The sequence below is a fragment of the Epinephelus moara genome, chromosome 17, assembly GCF_006386435.1.
Source record: "Epinephelus moara isolate mb chromosome 17, YSFRI_EMoa_1.0, whole genome shotgun sequence".
NCBI classification, from domain to species: Eukaryota; Metazoa; Chordata; class Actinopteri; order Perciformes; family Serranidae; genus Epinephelus; species Epinephelus moara.
The window spans coordinates 31,385,172-31,393,210 of NC_065522.1; the positions used below are offsets into that span (position 1 = coordinate 31,385,172).

Genomic DNA, 8,039 nt, shown 5'->3' on the forward strand with positions numbered 1-8,039 from the left:
GGAAACGGTGGAAGGCCAGGTGCGGGGTGTTCCACTGATAGTTGTTGCAGTTAATTGCACTACACTGTTTTCTTTTACTTTTTTTCTTCTCTCTTCTTGACATCTTGCATGTTGTCTGGGCGCAACAGTCCAAGCTCAACAGTCCAAAATGGCGGCAGCGCCCCTAGTGGCTGTTGGCATAAATTCAACAGAGCTTCGCCTCTTGGTATCCATGCTCTTTGGTTTGGCTGCGCGGTCTCCCTGGTAGGTGCACGTTATCAGCTCTGTAATTATTTTGTATTAATTATCTTAACTTTATATCTAAGGGGTTGTGTATGTTATCTTTTGTAAGACTGGAGCTCCCGATCGGTTGAGCACGTCCTTCCGTAAAAGTTGACAGTGTTTTTAATTACTTGTGTGTAACGCGGTTAGCATAACTCAGGGTTTAGCTAACTTGCACTCCTTTTTTTATTTGATATTCCCAGTGTGAGAGCACGTGTATGAATGAGGCCAAGACTGACTGTGAAAATATTTCTTCTGCCAGATGCGGGAATAAACAGCGGGTGCCAACAGTGCTTCATGACTGATTTTTCTCGTGATTATACACAACGCAAGAGAGAGTACACAACCGCTACACCAGCATCACCTTTAAGTGTCGCCAGGATCAACAGCTGTAGAAACGTGCGTACGCCAGCCATGAAGTTGGCGTGAGGCACCGCACATTTCCACGGTCATTTCACTCTTGATACATCTGGGCCCGTATTCACAAAGTCTCTCAGAGAGTTCCTAACTTAGCCTAAAAATTCCTAGCAAGGAATCTTCGCTTAAGAGTGATTCAGGAAGTTTCTGAGCAAGGAGGGGACAGAAACTTTTATCTTAGTGAGGGGGTGTGGTTGACCCCGTTGCTAGGTATGACGCAGTCTTCTAAAAGCTGTGATTGGTTGTTACAAAAAGAAAAAAAAAGAAAAACAAATGCACTCCTAGTAATGAATGGACAGTGAAATCAACTGATCATAGAACTTAGACTGTATTAAGAAATGCGTAATCGTCAGAATAATTTTATGTCATGATGATGAAACTCAGCAAAATTAAATTAATTGTTACACAGCTTCAAAATGTTTGAACGTACCTCATTCACATGCCGATTATTATATTGAGTTGCTTATTGTTATGTTTACTCGCCATGCTGGTAATTTTACTACTTAATCTATTTGATATTAATGGTGGACGCAGACTCAGCTGTCAGCAGTTACTGCGATTGGTGGCCTCCTTGTAAAAAGCGTTTTGATTTGGCAGAATGACCAAAACTACGGATGAAATGGAGAAAAAAAAACGAGAAAGCCGAACTGGACAGAAGAGCAGTGCCTGCTGTTGGCACAGCTCGTGGAGGAGAACAACGGAGCTTTAAGAGGGAAATTCGGTCCCAGGATCACGGCACAAGGGAAGAGGCAGACTTGGGAGTGCATTGCCCGACAAATCAAGCGTCGTTCCCTCTTCTTTTACACACAAGCGATGAGTGTGAGAAGTGCTGGTACGTGCTGCAATCCAAAGCAGGCGTTATTGCGTTACTACGCTGGGTGGGAAAAGTAAGCTCATCCCTGATGAGGTCAACCACAAACATTCTCCCTGCACGATCGAGCCGGTAGCGTCATATTAAATCACTGTCGTTCAATATACAGAGAATATCTCTCCTTCCTCTCTGTCCACCATCTTCTCTGTTTGAGACACTCTGAGGCTTCTTAAAAGTCCTCCTCCCTCCTCTTAACAGTTTTTCACCTTAGGAGCTCTCTTAAGGCCTAAGATGCTTTGTGAATAACTTTTATCTTACCAAGGGACAATTCTAAGAAAAATCTTAGAATTTGAGGAATTCGAAGATTTTTTTTAGAATGACGTCACTAAGAGCTACTTTTAGTCTTAGGATTCTCTGTGAATACGGGCCCTGGTATTTAAGTTGTTGATGATGCTCAGAGCTCATAAGACGGTATGATGGTATGACCTACATGAAGTGCACTATGGGCGTTCCACGAGGATCAGTTTTAGGTCCTCTATTATTTAGTCTTTATATTGATGATCTCGCTGAAGAGTGCACTGATGTAGACCTACAGATGTATGCAGATGACACTTGTATATGTACATGCTAAAACAGCTGACTTAGCAGCTGTCCAGTTAACAACTGTGCTGGAAAGGATCACTCTTTGGCTTGATCAATCATGTCTGAGTTTAAATGTAGATAAGACAAAATGTGTGTTTTTTTCTAAAACCATGGTACAACCTCCTAATGTTGGTATTCTAATTAAAGGCAAACAAATTGACATAGTTACTGATTTTAAATATCTTGGCATGATTCTGGATTCAAATTTGAACTTTAAGAAACATGTTTAAAAAAATGGTTAAATCCATAAAATACAACCTAGTAAATTTCAGACATATCAGAAACTGTCTTTCTTTGGATGGAGCCAAGACATTTATGCATGCCATGATTCTGTCTCGTATGTCTTACTGTATCACCTGCTGGGGGCAGGCTGGTGATTCCACTCTAAGACCTCTCGAGTCCTTATACAAACAAACTTTAAAAACTCTGGACAAAAAGCCAATGCGTCACCATCACTGTAGGATACTGGAGAAATATAAGTTATTGAGCTTTGAGAATTTTAGGTTATTTTCCAAAAAAAATCAGTGGAACACCCTGCCTGATGTTGTGAAGAGCTGCAGCTCTGTAATCACTGACTTAGTCTTCAGAACTGTGTGTGTGTGTGTGTGTGTGTGTGTGTGTGTGTGTGTGTGTGTGTGTGTGTGTGTGTGTGTGTGTGTGTGTGTGTGTGTGAAGTTATAATCTGGTACCGTGCATCAAATGGTGACATTTATGTTTGAGCTGTATGTTGTCCCTTTTAAATAAATAAAATTTAAAAAAAAAAGAAGAAAGAAATCCACCAACGTGTTCACACCAGAGAGAACCCGTCCTGATGTGACCAATGTTGGTAGTGACATTAAAGCCCACAAATGTGTTTACCCTGCATTGTTTTGGACATTTTCAGGGCCAGGCAAACATCTTCCTACTGCTTCCTCCCCATGCCCTGATAGCTGTGTTGATATCTTACTTTTGTCTTTGATTGTTTTTATCTGTTTTTTATTTCAACTGTAACCCTATGTTGGACCACCAGATTCCTCCCTGTAGGACTCCCATGTGTGAGAGCTGATATAGAGGCAGATAATGTATTGTTCTATATCAAATGTGAAAATAATGTCAGTTGCAAAAGGTCTTAGAAACAGTTGACCAGATGTCAGATTTCGCAATAGGAAGGACTCCTTACAAGAAGTTGTTTTTGAATACTGTCGAGTTGTTGTACTTTGGAGTTACTGGGAAGGACTCCTTGTTGTTTTTCCTTGAGTTCCTTGAGTTGTTTTTGTAATGTTGAGTAATTCTTGTACGATCACAACCAACCTTCTACAACCAACAGAGATATGTCAACTACACATTTGAAGTTCTTAAGCAATTAGGTCAGCAACTGCATGAAACCAGTGCCATGGCGTGGTAGAATAGGCAAGCTTTACATTGGATTTTAGCAGAAAAAGGGGGAGTATGTAAAATGTTCGGGACGCTCTGTTGTACGTTTATTTCGAGTAACACTTAGCCTGATGGAACATTTTCTGTAGCTATGAGTAAGCTTGAAGCCTTAAAATCTGAAATGACTGAAAATGCTGGTAAGAGCGAAAGAATCAAGTGGGATGGGTTAGAGGAAATTTTTGGAAAATGGGGAGCCGTTCTGGCTAAAACAAGGATAATTGTACTGATGGTACTAATTCTGTTTTCCTTATTGACATGTTGCATCGTGCCTATCCGGAAAAAATAGTGTGAGAGAGCGATGGAGTAGGTAGATAGAGTAGAATGAATTCCATAAAACTTTTTTTTATTATTATGATTTTAAAGGCGACAGTAGAATGCTTTTTAAACTCCGCTCCATTTCCATTTCGTTTGCCTGTAGCATGCGTATGTGAAATGTTTATGTTTATGTCTGTTTGTTTATTTCGGTTATCAATTTTACACAACTCAAAATCTACACAGTTGAAAACATAAATACTGTAGATACATTTGTCATTATCAAGATTATTCCATAGATTGACCACTGATACAGTTGTACATCTTTGTATAGTGTTTGTTCTGATTTTTGTCTTTGTAAACACGCATGTCCCTCTGAGGTTGTAATGACTTTGTCTTTTCCTGAACATCTTCTGAATACAGTCAGGGAGCATGTGATTATTGATTTTATACATAAGCTGTGCGGTTTTAAAATCGACCAGTTCTTCGAATTTTAACTCGTGTTTTTATGTATAGTTGGTTGGTTGGTTGGTTGGTTGGGGGTAGGACTAGAAAAGTTTTTTATAACTTCTTCCTATCCCTTCTGGACATGATGTTTGGGAGATAAATTGAATATAGGCAGATGTACTGTTTTCCAAACTGATAAGGCTTTGTTGCCTGTTGATTACAGGTTTGTTTGTTTTTTTGGTTGTTGTTGTTTTTATTTGTGTGTAGGCTTTATTCCTTATTCTGCCTTGATTTTGTTTTTATTTTGTTTTAACATGTTCAATAAAAATTGATTGATTGATTGGTTCATTATAATCTGCTTTATTCATTATCCTTATTGCTCTTTTTTGAAGTAAGAAGATTGGGTTTGTGATTGTTTGATATGTGTGCCCCCAAACTTCAACACAGTAAGTTATATATGGTTTGATGAGAGAGGATATTTTTGCATTAGTTAAGTTTACAGGAAACAACACAAATGTTATTAATATACAAAATAAAAAGCTTAGGGCCCAGTACAGAGTCTTGCGGAACCCCACATGTAACCCTCTGCAATGCAGACATTCATGTTAATTTGGACATATTGATGTCTATCATCCAGATAATTTTTAATCCATGAATTTGCAACCCCTCTGATACCGTATATGTCTAGTTTCTTTAATAATAATGTATGATCAATGGTATCGAAAGCCTTCTTTAAATCTATAAATATCCCAACTGTATATTCTTTGTTCTCAGTATTTGTGGATATATTATCAATAAGTTCCATAACTGCCATCGTAGTTGAACGATTAGATCTAAAACCATATTGCTGGTCACACAAAAGGTGTTGCTTTTCTATGAAATCCTCCAGTCTGTGTGCAAAGAGTGTTTCAAGTATTTTGGAGAACTGAGGAAGCAGAGATATTGGTCGGTAGTTACAAAAGTTGTGCTTATTGCCATTTATGAAAATGGGAATGACCTTTGCCGATTTCATTTTATTAGGAAATATACCAGTTTGAAATGATTGATCAGAAATATGGGTAAGTGGTTTGGCAATAGATTCTATAATGTTTTTAATTAGGCTCATATCAATATCAATGTAGTCAGTGGATTTTTCATTCTTAAATTTATTTACTATGTCAATCAATTCCCTCTCCTCAACTTTTGTCAAAAATATAGTGTTTTGGTTAATATCAATAATTTTTTCACTAACATCATCTTTAATTATTGGGTCAACAATTTGTTTTAGCAAGTTGCGGCCAACATTTATGAAATAATCATTGAATCCATTGAGAATCTCCTTGAGTGTACTTATGTCTTGTTGATTATTTCCAACAAAATAATTTGGATAATAGGAATTTTTTGTGTTTTTATTAATTATATTATTTAATGCTTTCCATGTCCCTTGTATATTACTTTTGTTTTGTTCCAGTAATTTACTGTAGTAATCCTTTTTATTACATCTCATTATACTACTCAATTTATTCTTATATTTTTTATATTTAATTTCTGCTTCCTTAGTTCGGTATTTTAAAAAACTGCTTATGCATAATGACGCGAGGCAATACGTGGTATCAGATTGGTCATAGGCTGTACTCGCCGACACCCAATACCACATTTTAGGCAGTATCGGAGGCATTTCCGATACTGGTATCGGTATCGGTACAACTCTAGTTTTTTGCCTCCATCACACAAACACATTCCACAAATAAAAAAATATCTGCAAATACATTAAATTAATTTGCAAATAATTAAAAAGCATTTGTGAATATCTTCCTAACATTTACAAATTTCGAACAGGCATTTGTGAACTCAGTTTTTATTTGTGAATCGACAAACCATTTGTGGATCTCAGTTCTATGTGTGTTGATTTGCTTTTTACACACACAGAGTTTTGAAACAAACCGCCGGTCTGAATGAAAATGCACTCGTATCACTCGGCCATTTTCGGATAGCACGTGATCACCCAGCTGATGACGTCATCTCCGCATGTTAAAGTAAGAGCACGCAGTCTTTCACTGAGCTGTTTTTTTTTTTTTTTTTTATAAATAATCCGCAATAAGTAACGTGCATTCATTGTTTTATGTTAATGTCATACAGTGAGTATTACTGTCAATATCACAAATCACAATTTGCCTCACAGGGCTTTACAGCATACGACATCCCTCTGTCCTTATGACCCTCACAGCTGATCAGGAAAAACTCCCCAGAAAACCCCTTTAACGGGGGAAAAAAAAAGGTAGAAACCTCAGGAAGAGCAACTGAGGAGGGATCCCTCTTCCAGGACGGACAGACGAGCAATAGATGTCGTACAGAACAGATCAGCATAATAAATTAACAGTAATCCGTATGACACAATGAGACAGAGAGAGGAGACAGAGAGACAGAGAGAGAGAGAGATATGCAGGAGAGATGGTAATGACAGTAGCTTACAACAACAGTAATGAAAGTAATAATATTATATTCTATTGTGAAGGTAAGAGTTAAACCATAATAATGTACTTTTGGATAACCCCACAGCATACAACTTGTCAAGAAGTAAATAATGATCAGCTAAATCAAAAGCTTTTGTAAGATCGAGAAAGATGGCACCTGTGAGATTACCGGCATCACAAGCAGAGAACACATCGTTGGTAAATTTCAATAGAGCAGTAGAAGTTGAATGATTGGGTCTAAAACCAGACTGAAAAGGGGATAGGATATTATTAGTCTGAAGATGTTGGAATAACTGGTTAAAAATGATTTTCTCACAGACTTTGACAATAGAGCAGATGATGGATATGGGTCTAAGCACCTGAGAAGCAAGTTTAATATATCTGGCTTCAATCCCATCAAGACCAGTGCCACTGCTTGAATTTAGCTCTTTCATAGCAGATAGGACATCTGTAGGTTCTTAAAGGTAAAATGAATATGCCGAGAGAGTTCATTATGACAGTGGTTGTAATGAGATTCATCAGGAATATGACCAGAGAGAACAGAGGAGAAATGCCGAGTGAAGACCTGGGCAATAGCGCAAGAGTCATGGATAAAGTGTTACCAACTCTAATTTGGTTTATATGATGTTTATTATTTGTATTTAAAATTGTTTTAATATTGCTCCAAAACCTTTTAGGGTCTTTGAAATTATTAGAGATAGAGATCCTATAATAATCAGATTTTGCATTGCGGGTTAAGGTCTTGGAGAGATTTCTTAATTGCCTATAGGCCTCCCAATCTCACTTTTGTGAGTTTACAAATCTTTTTTGTATTTGTGGAAGATGTTTTATATTTACAGATTACACATTTACACACAGATTGTCGATCTCTTCACACACATAATTGAATGTGTGTGTAAGAACACACAGTGTAGTATGTCGGGGAAAAAGTCATAGTACAGTATGCCAGAAAAATTGTATAGTGTGCCGAAAATGTCAAACTGCATCATGCTAAGAAAGAAATGACATAGTATAGTACATACCTGTGGATATTCTCATTTATCCAGGTCATAGTTATCTCAAGGCAATTGAATCGAACGGAACTGGACCTAGTTTTGTCTTAGAAGACGTTTCACCTCTTATCCAAGAGGCTTCATCAGTTCATGCTTGTCTGACTAGGCTGGAACTAGTGTGGAAACAAAACAGGTATTTAACCTGGGTTTTTTTTGTCTGGGGTATCTGGAAAAACTCAGGAGGATCTTCAACAAACACCACATCCCTGTGTATTTCAAACCCAGTAACACACTCAGACAAAGACTGGTACATCCAAAAGACCGTACACCACACACCCAGAAGAGCAACCT

At 37.7% G+C, this 8,039-nt stretch overlaps 1 protein-coding gene across 1 annotated transcript in view; it reads left to right on the top strand.

Annotated features, from left to right (window-relative positions):
- LOC126404301 (zinc finger protein 501-like) overlaps window positions 1-8,039 on the top strand; it is an 87,235-nt gene that overhangs the window by 26,928 nt on the left and 52,268 nt on the right. The gene's annotated exons all lie outside the window — the stretch shown is intronic.